The following is a 14,718-nucleotide window of genomic DNA, read 5'->3' as shown; positions in this document are numbered from 1 at the left end:
ATTCTCCTCTTTCACCTTCATTAAGAGGCTCTGTAGTTCCTCTTTGCTTTCTGCCATAAGGGTGGTGTCATCTGTATCTCCTGGCAGTCTTGATTCCAGCTTGTGCTTTATCCAGCCCATTATTTTGCCTGATAGATGGGGGGAAAGTGGAAAGAGTAGCAAATAGATGGGAAAATAGTGGAAAGTGGAAACAGTGATGGACTTTATCTTCTTGGGCTCCAAAATCTCTGCGGATGGTGACTGCAGCCACGAAATTAAAGGATGCTTGCTCCTTGGAAGAAAAGATGTGACAAACCTAGATACCATATTAAAAAGCACAGATATCACTTTGCTGACAAAACTCTGTATAGCCAAAGTTATGGTTTTCCCAGTAATCATCGGAAGTATGGATATGAGTTGGACCATAAAGAAGACTGAGTGCCAAAGAATTGATGCTTTTGAACTGTGGTGCTGGAGAAGACTCTTACAAGTGCCTTGGACAGCAGGGACATCAAATGAGTCAATCCTAAAGGAAACCAATCTTGAATATTCATTGAAAGGACTGATGCTGAAGCTGAAACTCCAATACTTCGGCTACTTGATTTTAAGAGCCAACTCATTGGAAAACACACTGATGCTGGGAAAGTTTGAAGGCAGGAGGAGAAGTGGGTGACAGAGGATTGTTCTGCCCGTAGTCTGAGTCCCCGGTCGGGAAAGAAGACTCCTTGAAACAATGCAACTTGCAATAGGGGAATTTATTACTGACTCGAGCCAGGGCCTCCCGCCCTCACCAAGTGTGTGAGGACGAAAGGCCCCGAGCCCCAGTTCTCTCGGGTATTTATTAGGTAAAAAAAAACAGCAGGTAGTTGGCGCAAGCAGATTGGTTACACAATAGGTAGTTGGCTCAAGCAGATTGGTTACACAGTTGCAAGGTAATTTTTGTTGGCCCAACGTGGGGCTTTCAGCTTTCCCCTGATAGGTTCCCGTTTTTCTTGCTAGGCATATGTTGATTCGCTGGCTCCAGGAGGCCTGATAATTATGTTACCCCAGGAAACCAGGCCTACTCCTAATCTAGGCTGCCTGTCATGGCGTTAGCCGTGACAGCCTCACAAGGATGAGATGGTTGGATGGCATCATCGATTCAATGGACATGAATCTGAGGAAACTCCAGGAGATGGTGAATAACAGGAGCCTGGCGTGTTGCAGTCCTTGTTTCAAAGAGCTAGACATGACTAGAGAATATTGCACCTATTGAAATCAGTCAGGCGGAGTAAGGCGAATACTATTATGGTCTTACCTACATGTAGTATAAGTAATTAGAAGTTTTGGATTAGCAGATACAGCCACTGTGCATAAAATAGGTTAGCAACAAGGACCTACTTTATAGTCAGTATTTTAGAAATTATAGTCAGTATTTTGTGATAACCTATAATGGAAAAGAATCTGAAAAAATAACTGGGTCACTATGATGTATACCTGAGATTAGCACAATACTATACTTCAATTAAATATATATACTTTTGTGTGGCTGGCTGTGTCTCTTAGGGTCAGCAGGCCAGCACCACATTGGGGTGACCACCCTTACCTGTCCTCCCTACTCATCTATACAGTTTCACTCACTTTACTCAGAAGATAGTTTGCAACGGCTCCTAACAAGAGAATCCTCTTATCTTCATTGTTATCTCTTAGTGGTTGTGTGAGACGTTAATATTAGGAGAAGCTGAATGGAGGCTATATTGGAATTCTCTATGTTATCTTTTCAACTTTTTTTTTTAATCTAAAGTTAATACAAAGTTAGGCCATGAAATAGGTGATCATTATGTCAACTGTCTCCTGTAAACTCCTGAGACTTTTGTAAGGGGAAAATGGAATATATTTAATTCAGTTTGCATCAGTTTAACCTAAAGGAGCAAAAGAAAGCTGTTAATAATTTCTCGCTTTCAAGTTCAAGTAAACAAGACAGTAATGGTTCCATTATTTTAGATCAAGAGAAGGAAAATTGCTAAAAATTATAGGTTTAGACAGAGACTCTTGAGAGAGAAGTAGTGGAATGGTGATCTATGAAGCCAGATTTTAAAATGAGTGAGGACGTGGGAACATTGAATACAAATAACATTTGTATATAAATAATGGTGTCTTTCAGTGAGTCTGCATGGCTGAGAGAATATTATTTATAGATGCAGAAATCTGCATATGCTCTTAGATCTGGAGGAAAATCCAATAATAAGACATCTGGGATGCCAGAAATAGAGGACAATGATTTGATACTTTGCTAAAGGAAGCAGGGGTAGGTAAATTAAACACCATGCAGGTGAAGAGCTTAACTGTGATTCAGAGACAGTAAACAATGTACAATGATCATCATGCATTCATCACACAGTTTCAGCAGTTCCTGAATTGGTTTCATCTATACCCCTGCCTGCTTGCCCCCTCCCACACTGTTTTTGAAGCAAGTCTTCAACAGGTATAATGTCATTCATGTACATTTTAGTATGTATCTCTAAAAGATTCCCTTTAAAAAATAACCACCAGCAGTTTCATCCTCAACAATAATAATAATCTCTAATCTCATCAAATACCCAGTTTCTTTTCAAAACTCCAATTAGTCCATATATGTAATAAATGATTTAATTTTCTCACAGTTTGTTTGGAGCAAGATACAAAGAAGTTCAAACCATTTTAATTAGACAGTGTCTTTTAAGTGTTTATAATAGATTTTGCCCCCTGAAATTTATGTATTTAAAAATCTAGATCATTTGCCTTAGTTCTGAGTGTTATCACAAAATACCCATGGACTGGATGGCTTAAACAATGAACACTTCTGGAGTCTGGGAGGTCCACGTCAAGATGCAGCATAAATCTATGATCTACTAGTGTGTGCTGCCTGTCAACACTTTGGAACTCTTCTGAGCATCGTGTATGTGTAATATGAGGCGGCCTTGAGGGCGGGTTCTGGAGATGGGCACTGTTGCCACTGTCAGGACGCTGGCCGCCCTGCTCACACCCACTCAGCTGTGTTACCGTGATCTTCAGGGGGAGCCTCTGTCAGTGTCTCCCAGGGCTGTTGATTTTCCCCCATCAGCAACATAGGAAGTCAAAGAGTATAGAAGCAGTACAATACACATATAGATACATGTTAGTTTAGGGGCAGAGGGCTGATACTTCATTTGTTTAGAGTCTAGAAAAGAGATATAGACCCACAACTTCCCTTATGTCCCATCTTGATTACAGGTTCATTTCTGAAATAGGTCAGACACATAGTGATTAATTTTGAAAATGGATAGACCAGGCATAGTTAGCAGTATATGGAGGAATTTTATCCGCTGCTAACATCTGTGTCCAAAAACTCTAACATGAAACCTTAAGAGAACTCCTGTTGGTGCCTGAGGAGTTGAGTCCTCTTGGTAATAGTAACTGCCTGAATGAAATAAGCCTTTGGACAGAGAAAGAATACCCCATATTGGAAAGTAATTATAGCTTTTATACGCGTGTGTGTGTGTGTGTGCATGCTTTCACAGCTTTTTGGAGACTATAGCCTATTTCTCCATGAGACCAAAAATTGGAAAGAAGGAAGTGTCCCCAAATGTTTTCTTCAGTACCTGGCATGAATTCAGCTCTCACTTTAAAGATTTATGGAAGAAAGAAAACAAACTTTTTCTACAAGAAAAGTAGGTGTTTCTCATTTACACAGTGGCATTTTAAAACTAGTGTTTTCTCAGGTGTGACCTGTTAGGGGTTGCCAACTTTCACAGCCTGAATGAAAAACTAGGTCCTCACTCTGGGTTTCCAGTCTAAGAGGGTGCTGAGGTTGGGCAGTACTGGGAGTTCAAGTAAGAAGAGTCAGCGCAGTGGCTGTGAAGCTGCAAAGGGCAGCTGGGGTGATGGTTTGCCAGGACCACTGTCTGGTAGACCAGATTATGTGATGAGGAAGACACACAGAAGCAGACAGGTAAGAAGAGGAGTGAAAGAACCCTGCTGAGATGACAGGCCCACTCATTTCCAAAAAACCTTAAGAAGGTAAGATGAATCAGTTTGGTTTAATTTTTGCTCAATTCATGGGATTTTGTCACACATTTCACCATTCATTTCACACATGTCACCATTTCACCATTCTCCCAGGTGTCACCAAGAAAAAGATGATCAATATTTTTAAGAGATATTTTCAAGACTCTTATCAGATCATATCACATTTCCTTAATTATATCTTTAGAAATGAAGGGAAATTTCCCTTCTTAAGTACATGGAATAGAGTCTCTGTCCCTTGATTATGAAGCTTACACAAGTGCATTATTACCAAGTTGAGAAGCACATCCCCAAATTGTGGGGTCTGAAGGGAGAATAAAAGGGAAACCAAACCCTAATCCTGAGCCTATTAGTGCGCTTCCCACATCCTGACCCTAACAAGGACTTTGCTTTAGAAAACGTACCTCTTAAGGGACTTTATTCATCATAGTACAAAGTTCCACAATTTTTTTTCTTATCGTCTTCATTTTGGTCTTGCTTATATACAAAACCATGCTGGCTCATCTAGTTTTCACTTGTAAGTAGATTTCAATCAATCTTTAAATCAGGTGAGATTAACTGCTGACACTGCTGAGCAAGTGGACTGTTCTCACTAACAGAATTACCTACCTAGAGCCCGCGACTCCATCAGAGCAGGAAGTCTGCCTCAGTGACTAGTGGATGGAAAAGAGAGCAGTCTGAATGGAAGGGAAACACTGTGAACATCTACTTGTAGATAGTGAACTTGTTCTACCTCAAGATGCACTACCCAGGTTAATGTATAGGACATTTGCCAGGAGCCCAGGTTGGTGAGGCAGGAGAGAGAACTGGGTGAACATGGGCCTGTCTGGACCACTGTTCAGACGTGGATGTTTCCAGCTTTCCACTGAGCAAGGCTTGCTCGGTTTGGAAAATGGTGAGGAGGAAACTGTTTTGAACTTTGGCATGTCGCAGACAGCCTCCCTTCCTGGTGCTCCCTGCTTCCACGCATGCCTCCTTTCAGCTCTGCCCTAAGCCTGGGAAGGGCCTGGGGCTCAGTCACACTGGGAAGCAATATGGAAAGACCAGTGTTTCACTTTGCACAGCAGCTGGGACGATGCTGATCTCAGAGGGAGAGATCCTGGTTCCCTGCCCAGGAATTAAACCTGGGGAGCCTGGATGAAAACCAAGAGTCCTAGCCACTAGACCACCAGGGACTAGAGGCGAGAAGCAAAAGTGGCCCAGGCTCTTGGCCCTGTTTGTAAGCAGGACTGTGTCAAGGAGGCAACAGCTGTAAAAGCAGGTCCAGCATTGATGATTAGATGCCTAGCACAACGCATGGGAGAGCACACAGGAAACAGTTTGTTCATCCCGCTCAGAAGGAGGACAGAGACACACTCCTGGAGAGGAGTGCAGATGTCCTGCGTGAGGAGGAGCACAGTCTGGACGTGTTCGAATCACTCATATGGGGCAGCCCTGCCAGGTCTTTGTTTACCTTTGGCCACTTATCTTGTCTCTTTCTTCACACCTGACTGGTCCACGCACCTTCCCAAAGATGTGTGTGCAACTTTCTTCTAAGATGTATCCCTCCATAGAGGCCTATGGGTGCATTTCCACTCTTATTATGAGGTGGGGTCCCTTCCCTTTTCAACCCCAAAGAAGACTTCCTGAATATGTGCAGACAGGGAAGTCTTCCTTGACCTCAGGAGTGGGCACTTCTTCTCTTTGCTTCAGCAGAACTTTGCTTTTACCACTAGCTTTGTCCTTGGAGTGTCTGGGTGAGAACAAAGGTTGAATTTTACTCCACTTGACAAATACCACGTGTCTGGCCCAGAGGCCCGCTATCTCCTACCTCAATACTGACAGAGTGGAAATGGCGAGAGGTAGGCATGGACAGAGCAGGAGTGGAGAGGGCCTGAGGGCACATAAGTGAGCAAGGGATTCTTAGCTAAGGTCCTGGCATGAGATCGCAGGGGGTCTCTCATCCAAGCTCTCTTCACCACGTGGCCTGTCCAGAAGTGCTGAGCAGCTCCCATGGAGATGATGTTCGCCCGGAGCAAGTCATTCACTGTCAGAAATGGTGAAGGCCTTGTCCCTGAGACAGAGCTAGGTTTCCAGGTAACACTGTTAACAACAGTCCACTATTTATGAGATCTTAGGCATTGGACATGCTCACTGACTATCTCATACAATCAACCCAATCCTTTTGTTATACTTCCTCCTGTGCTTAAAAGAATACAGTGGGCTTTTTGACTCACTGGAGGTGACTTCATTTCATCTTGTAGTGATGTTAACGGGCAGGTGACAGGTGCTGTCCAATGCACACTGCTCGTTTGCTCTTCACAGAGGGCTGAGGAGGAGCAGGGGCAGGGGAGAGAGCTCCTTCGCCCTCCAGAGGACAGGACGGAAGGTGTCTGTGGATGCCTCACTGCAGAAATGCCAACCGCAGCCTGGGGTTGGGTGGGGGCGTTGGTCACGCGTGTCTGTACCTGCCACCCTCCACCTGTCTTTTCAGTGTCCTCTCCTCCTCCTGTCTTCCCTCTTCTCCTCTCTTTCTCTCTCTCATCTGCATTCTCACCTCCTCTCACCTTTCAACTCACTCCCTCCAATCACTCTGTGCTTTAGCACCATTTCCAGGCCAGGCTGTTTCTTTAAGGGTGGACCCCTGGCCACCAGTCCGGCCCTGGCTCACATTCTCCCAACTCAGGACAAGAGGGCATTCTCGAGCTTCTAGAGAAATCCCAGAGAGGAATTCCTGATGAGTCATGTTCCTCTTTGGATCAGCCACAGTGGCCAGAGGTTGGTTCTGTGGGGACTGTGATTGGCTCAGCAGTCCTACAGCCAGAGAGGAGGATTGCCATGAGTGACAACCCCCTTCTTGGCACTGTCACTGGAGTTAGGGAAGAGCAAGTAAATGATAATCTACTAGCCCTAATTTATTAAGCCTTTAAAAATAACCTGTGTAATTACCAGAATGTCTTAGCAAGTCTTAAACTCAAAAGATGCTTTAATGGCGTGGTTGAAATTTTCCTTTCTGATCAAGTTTTCCTTGCTCTAATTTGTAATGTATACATTGAATAATATTTTAAGGTTGTAAATACTCTATAAAAGTCATTACTAATTGTTGTTTGAGTATGGAGTGGTAGTAGTGTATTTTTGGCTTTTTCTGATGACTTATATGATTTAATAGATATATTTATTGAAATGGTGAGTTACTAGTCTATGGGGAAAAGGTCTGCTGTATTTCTAATCAGTGGGGTGTGGAAAACACAAGCATTTCCAGACCACAGTTTTTATTGGCTTCCCAGGTAAGTGCTAGTGGTAAAGAATCCACCTCCAAGGCAGGAGATGTAAGAGACTCAGGTTTGATCCCTGGGTCAGCTAGATCCCATGGAAAAGGGCATGGGAACCCACTCCAGTATTCTTGCCTGGAGAATCCCTTGAACAGGAGCTTGGTGGGCTACAGTCCATGGGGTCTTAAAGAGTTGGACATGACTAAAGTGACTTAGCATGCACACACGCTTGCTGGCTTGAGCCCAAGCAGGCATGGCTTCAGAGTTAGCAAAGTGGAGATAGTAATAGCTGTCCTGCAGAGAGACTATAACTGAACAAGGTGCTATATTAGAGTATGTAAGGCAGTGTCTCCATGATCAATATTCAGTGGCTGTTGTCCATCATTTAATATAAATGACCTCCTGATTATGATGACCCACAAGGTCATGTGACATTCTGACAAGGCATGTTAGGAACATATCTGTAAATGTAATGCATTATTGTGATGCAGTTGCCTTCTTGGTTGGTAAAATGTCTTGATTCTGAGTCCAAGGATGAACTTTTGTTTGAAGATGCTGAAGTGACCTGTCCTTTCTTGGTTTTAAATCATGCTCTACTCTTGATGCTTTAGACACCTGACCCATTGGTTTTGCCTTGAGTCAGAAAAAAAAATTCTTCATGTGGAATCCTAGTATGTGGAACTAGGCTTGTACACTTATTAATTAGAGGTCCATCTCCAGAGAAATCTGGACTCATTATTATTGAGCAACACAAAATATGAAAAATAATTTTTTTAAATGTCAGCTTGACTCTATTCAGAGGATGGGGACAAACTGACATGAATGCTGCTCAAGCACATCGTCCATGTGTGAGGACCCATCTCATCTCCAGGAGGCCGTCAGCATCACCGACCACTCGGGAGGCCCAGGGAGCTCATGTGATAGGAGCTAGGTGACTTAGTACAGGGTGATGGAGGCACTGGTGCTTTTCTTTTTTTTTTTTGTATTTAAAAAAATTTGTATTGGCGTATAGTTACTGTGCAATGTTGTGTTAGTTTCTGCTATACAGCAAAGTGAACCAGCTATATGTGTGTGTGTGTATATATATATGTATGTTTATATAATATATCCCCTCTGTTGACACATGCTTTTCCACAGTGATGGAGGGACCACGGTCCTGGGGGAGGCAGCTGTGCCCAAGACAGCTTCATTGCCGGAAAATGCTCTGTTATAGCTGGACTCGGGTTTTAGGCAGAGTCCAGTTGTGTGATGTGTGGTCATTGTCTCATTCCATGTTGAGTTTCCAGGCCCAGGAGACCTTCAGTCATTTGATGGCGACCCTGTCTCTCTGGAGCTGAGAGCCTAGCCCTGGTACAATGTGACAGGCGGGGGAAGCAACAAGGAGGGATCAGTTCCTCCAGAATTCTGTTCACACAGATCTGACTAGGAGCATACCAGGTGGTCCTGGGGGTAAGAGTGTCCTGGACTTGGAGACCCATCTCCAGGAGCCAGGCCTCAAGCCCCATCATGCAGTGAGGCCTGTCACCATTTCATTTGTAGTCAGCTTAAGACATTTTAATTTAATAAATCAGTGATGTCATTAGCAAGGGTTGTACTTAAAGTGCTATCTAACTAAATTTGCTGGTTTAATTTACTCTAAGGAACCAGGGAAAAGGGCAGCTACTCCTCCCACTGTGCAGGCAAGAGGCAGTGAGATCTGGTCTCAACCCCACTGGTCTGTGCTTGGAGGAGAAGTGTCTGTGTTCCCTGCCTTAGGATACTGCACATTAAACCGAAGGTACCTCATACGCTGTTAACACTCCTTTTTCTATCATTTGTATGCATATGAGCTGTGTATTCAGATTGAAATGGGATGTCATCAGAGTAGAAGGAAGCAACCATTTTCAAAGCAAGGAAAAATAAACTTGAGCTAAAGAGACAGACTTACTGTTCTGTAATCATGTGTTCGTTGGACACCTAAGTGGAGCTGCCTCTTGCACCTCCACTCAGCACTGTCATACGGAGCAGTACATGAAGTTGACCAACCACTTACCCCTTTAATTCAGGCGTCAGTTTCTAGAGAAATGACCTATAAAGAAACCTTCCTAGTTCTGATCCGTGTAGCAGACATCTTGGCTGGAAAATGACAAGACAGAACAGTGGCCAGTGGAGCCTGGGAATGTGTAAGGAATATGACGTACACTCATTAAAGGAGTAATTCATATGCATTAAGATATAATAGGCAATTAAATTAATGAATTTATTAATTCAGCAAATATTTACATCCTACTGTGTGCTCAGCAAGTTTCCTGGCCATGTATATCTTACCCTCTAGTGAGAGAGGCAGAAAATAAAAATGTGAACACACACATTTTTAAAATTATAGCTGGAAATTAGCACTATGAGGAAAATAAAGAGTGAACCAATTTTGCAGAATGAAAAGCAGAAGAGTTTCACTTAGAAAGTGTGGTCAAAGGAGGCCTTTCTGAAGAGGCAACATTTATGATTAAGAACTTGAGGCTGGTGAGGGGGGCAGGATGGTGAGCCTGGATGGCAGAGGTGTGGGAAGGTCACAGAACCTGACAGAAAAGACTGACTGCTCTCCAGGTCATGAGATGAATCTGAGGGAACAGGCAGGGGCCTGACCATTCAGGCCCTTGCAGTCATGCAAACAGACTGACTTTTATTGTGGGTACAGCAAAAGTTCTTGCAAGGCTTTTGAAAGAGAATGGCCTGATGTGATTCATGCACAAAAGAGATGGTTGAGCCAAGTGGGTAGGAGGTGGGGGACCACGGTATTGAGAAATGAGTTGGGAGTCACTGAGGTGGCCCAGGTGAAAGGTGCGATGATCTGGACCAGGAGAGGCAGCAAGAGGTGGCAGGAAGTGGACCTTCTGCACACACATTATCTTAAGTTCCTGACTGGAGCAACTTTGGCAGTCAGAAAAGTCTAAGTCTCAGCTGCATCATGACAAGCTTATGTTAACCAGATTTTAGAGATCAGGAAAGCAGACTTCCCCCTTTCTTTCTCCTAAAATGATTTATAAAAAGCCATGGCTAAGAAAAGATCTGAAACTGTGGATATCAGAAAATTTATTTTCTAAAACTTAGTTCTCCAAAAATGATGTAAAACTCTAAGGCAAAGGTTAGATGGAAAAAAGTCATTGCACTTGATTCTTTATCTTATCATGTTTCAAGAGATATTTTTAAATTTGGGGAAAATCCTTTCTCAAAGCCTCATGCTCAAAAATGGAAAAAACTCACCCTGAAATGTTCTGGTTCGAGCTTGTCCACAGACATTTTTTGCTTTGAAAAAGGACTTAAACATTTCTGGTGAGTTTGTAGAGACTTATGAAGGTATCTGAGCAATTATTAATTTCTCTTCAGCATTTGCTAAAAAGTTTTTTTGATGTTGAAGAAGGAATTCATAGGGCCTGAACTCCATCTCAGGCCTGTCCGTGCTGGCTGTGCTCGACTGCCTCTCCAGTGGACTCTGAACTCTCTGCTTAGTGCCTGTGAGGACGACAATGGAAGGATAAGACCCCCTCCAGACAGAGGAATCCTGAAGATCACATCCAGGCTACTCATTGCCTAAGAGGAAGCATACCGTAATCACACCTGTCTCCGGACAGGTCATAAACTTTTTTTCGTATCTGTCAAGATGTAATCACAGGCTTATCGATTATTAACTGGTTGGAATGTAACGGCGGGCTTATTGACTATTGACTGTTTAAGACACGTACACATGGGGCAGGTGGTGGGTTTAGACACGTACACATGGGGCAGGTGGTGGGTTTAGACACGTACACATGGGGCAGGTGGTGGGTTTAGACACGTACACATGGGGTAGGTGGTGGGTTTAGGCACGTACGCATGGGGTATAAAAGATTTTCACAAATGCTGGACGGGGTCCTTGGATAAGAGGAGACTCTGCCTTGGGCCCGCCGGCATAATAAACTGCACTCCACTATCTGCATTGTCCTTCTGAGTGAGTCTGTTTCCCAGAAAGCGTGGCTATAACAATGTATTAGCAAAGTTTTTAGTATAATATATTTGGATCAAATTATGGTTCATGAAGTAAAGAAATTTAAAATTCCTCATTAGAAATAACGGAATAACATTATGCAGCTTACAAGAGCTGAAAATGGGCTTCCTTGGTGGCTCAGTGGTAAAGAACACCCCTGTCAATGCAGGAGACACAGTTTCAATCCCTGGGTTAGGAAGATACCCTGGAGGAGGACATGGCAACCCAATCCATTATTAGTCCTGGGAAATCCCATGGATAGAGGAGCCTGGCAGTCTACAGTCCATGGGGTCGCAAAAGAATTGGACACGACCTACTGACTAAACAACAGTGAACTGAAAATAATTCCTAAAGTAAGCTATTCCTTTACCAGCAAGCTATTATTTTGGGGTTCATTTTCAATTTCTTTAGGAGCCTCTCAATGTGATGGTTATAACCTGTGGGAAAAGGAGGGCCAGATTTGTCTAAAACTAAATTCTTAGGTTTGTGTGGACTTCACTGGAGCCTGGATTTTTTAGGTAGTGAAAAATGTAGAAAGTCAGGGGCCCCACCAGTCAACCCCTGTGACATCTTCCTGACTGGCTCTGAGCCCCCCAAGCAGAGGAGCCCACTAGCCAAACATCCTTCTTCCTGTCTGCTTGGCACTGCACACTCAGACATGGTGGAGCAGTGGGGAACTGAGAGAAATGGAAAGGGCTGAGAGAGCAGCACTGAAACACATGTGTGTAAATCATATGTAAAACAGATAGCTAGTGGGAAGTTGCTGTCTAACACAGGGGGCTCAATCTAGTGCTCTGTGACGACCTGGAGAGGTGGGATGGAGTGGGGATGGGAGAGAAGTTTAGGAAGGAGGGGACATGTGTGCACTTAGAGCTGATAGATGTTGTTGTGGGGCAGAAAGAGGGAGGGGACATGTGTGCACTTATGGCTGATAGACATTATTGTATTGCAGAAAGAGGGAGGGGACATGTGTGCACTTAGAGCTGATAGACATTCTCCTATGGCAGAAAGAGGGAGGGGACATGTGTACACTTAGAGCTGATAGACATTGTTGTATGGCAGAAAGAGGGAGGGTGCCGGGAGCTGGCACATGAGATCCCACCCATGACAAGGTCATGAGGGAGAAAACCTGATGGGCAAGGCGGATCAGGTTTTCAGGGATTCCAAAAAGCTGCCCCCGGCGCTCACCTTAAAGATGATCTCTGTCTTTCTGATGCTTGCTTCTATAGACTACTCCCTAACTTCTGTGACACAGGCAGAAGGCCTTCCCGGATCTCTTTCCAAACAGAATCAACTTAGAACTTTAATTAATATGTCTGCCGGACGGTGGTATCCTATAAGATTATCCAGGATGAAAGGAGTGTTTCAATCTAGACCCCTTTGCTGGCATTCTAGCCTGCTTGGCAAATGCGTACTAATGCACATGACTGCTCACAACACCTTAATCATAAACAGCATAAAGAACCTGATCACACAAAAGGCCCTAATAGGCACAGAGCCCTTCGGGAGTGAGAAAGTCCTATTAGAGAACATAAAATATTATTCTAAAAGTGGTTATAGTTAAAGATTTAGAAAAATAAGAGTTTAAAATTGTTAATTTTAACCAGGAATGCTAAACAGGGGCTGCCTCACTGGAGCTGCAGAGTCTTTGTGTGGTAAACCTTTTAGATAAACTTAACTGATAACTTCTGCAAAAGGACTGACCTTTGTGTTCATTAAAGAATAGATTACGGAAAACAGCTTTGCATTCACCTAGGTCATAAAGTGTCAATAGGCCCCAAGGCCAGAAGATAATGTACAAGACCCTCGTAAACAAAGAAGTATGCAGAAAACACCCTGGTTTCGTGAAGAACAAGCTGATGTAATGTCAAACTATCTTCCCCTTAGAAATGTACTAATTTAGGGTATAAAAGCCACGGTAAAAAATAAAGCATTGCCAGACTCTGCCAGACCCTGCAAACACCCCTGTCTGGTCATTCTCTCTCTCTCTCTCTCTCTCTCTCTCTCTTACAGACATGGCCCTATCAAGGCTGGTCTCACGTGCCTTCTCTTTCTCTCGCTGACGCCGTTCATCCTGAGGGTATCCCCTGGATCCTGCCGAGGCTGGACCCCAGCAGGAGGGGACATGTGTGCACTTAGAGCTGATAGACATTCTCCTATGGCAGAAAGAGGGAGGGGACATGTGTGCACTTACAGCTGATAGATATTGTTGTGGGGCAGAAAGAGGGAGGGGACATGTGTGCACTTAGAGCTGATAGACATTCTCCTACGGCAGAAAGAGGGAGGGGACATGTGTACACTTAGAGCTGACAGACATTGTTGTATGGCAGAAAGAGGGACGGGACACGTGTGCACTTACGGCTGATAGACGTTGTTGTGTGGCAGAAACCAACACAGCATTGTGAAGCGATTATCCTCCAAGTAAAAATAAAATTTAAAAAGTTTGGGATCATGGGGGTATCCAGAAGCTAGTTGTGAGAGATGGGGGTGGGCAGGATCGTCTCCAAGACATAGGTATTAGTCTCTACCACAGATTTGGAGCTGATGGCAGCATTAGACCCAGCCATGCTGGGTCATTTTATTTGACAAAGAGCAGTTAACTCACTGTTTTGCCTGCTGAAGTCTGATTAACACTTAAGAAGCAACTGTTACAAGACATCAAACTCAGTTTTGAATGTCTGTGACTCTCACATGCTGGAAGGACACGGCCAAAATATTTTTTAAAAGGTCAGTCTAGAGTTGCCATGAGGTCCACAGCTCCCTCCTGGGATCTGAGGAAGAAGACACATAGCAGTGTTACTCATAACGTCTGAACACTGGAAACAAACTCAAATGTCCATCAGCAGATGAATGGACAGATAAAACACAGCACATCCTTACAATGGAACAGCCCTCAACGATGAAAAGACATGAAGCACTGATATATGCAATAAAATGGCTAAGTCTTCAAAACGCTGTGCTAAGTGAAAGAAGACGGTCACAGGAGAAGACTGTATGGTGTGATTTTATTTATATGAAACACCCAAAATTGGCATGTATTTATATAGGATCTGGAAGTAGAGTAGCCCTTGTTGAGGGCTAGGGACAGAAAGGAATGGGGATTGACCTCTGACAAGCTTCCTTTGGTGGGTGGAATGTTCTGAGAATAGATAGCTGCACAGCCTTGTGGGGTGTGGGTATGGATTTTTCTGTTGTTTGTTTTGTTTTGTTATTTGGTTTTTTGGCCACATCATGCGGCTTATGGCCTCTTAGTCCCTTCATCCTTCCCCATCCCTCAGCAGTGACTCCGCTGAGTCCTAACCACTAGACTACCAGTAAATTCCCTGTTCAGTCCTGTGAGCTGTCCACTTTAAGTGGGCATTTAATAATATGTTAATGATATCTTAATAAAGCTATTTTTTTTAAAAAAAAAAAGCAAGTAAATAGAATTTCTCACATTAGCCACTAGGCCTAATCATGGAC

The sequence above is a fragment of the Cervus elaphus genome, chromosome 6 (genome assembly GCF_910594005.1).
Source record: "Cervus elaphus chromosome 6, mCerEla1.1, whole genome shotgun sequence".
Lineage (NCBI taxonomy): Eukaryota > Metazoa > Chordata > Mammalia > Artiodactyla > Cervidae > Cervus > Cervus elaphus.
The sequence above is the reverse complement of the archived record's forward strand: the minus strand, read 5'-3'. Positions refer to the sequence as shown.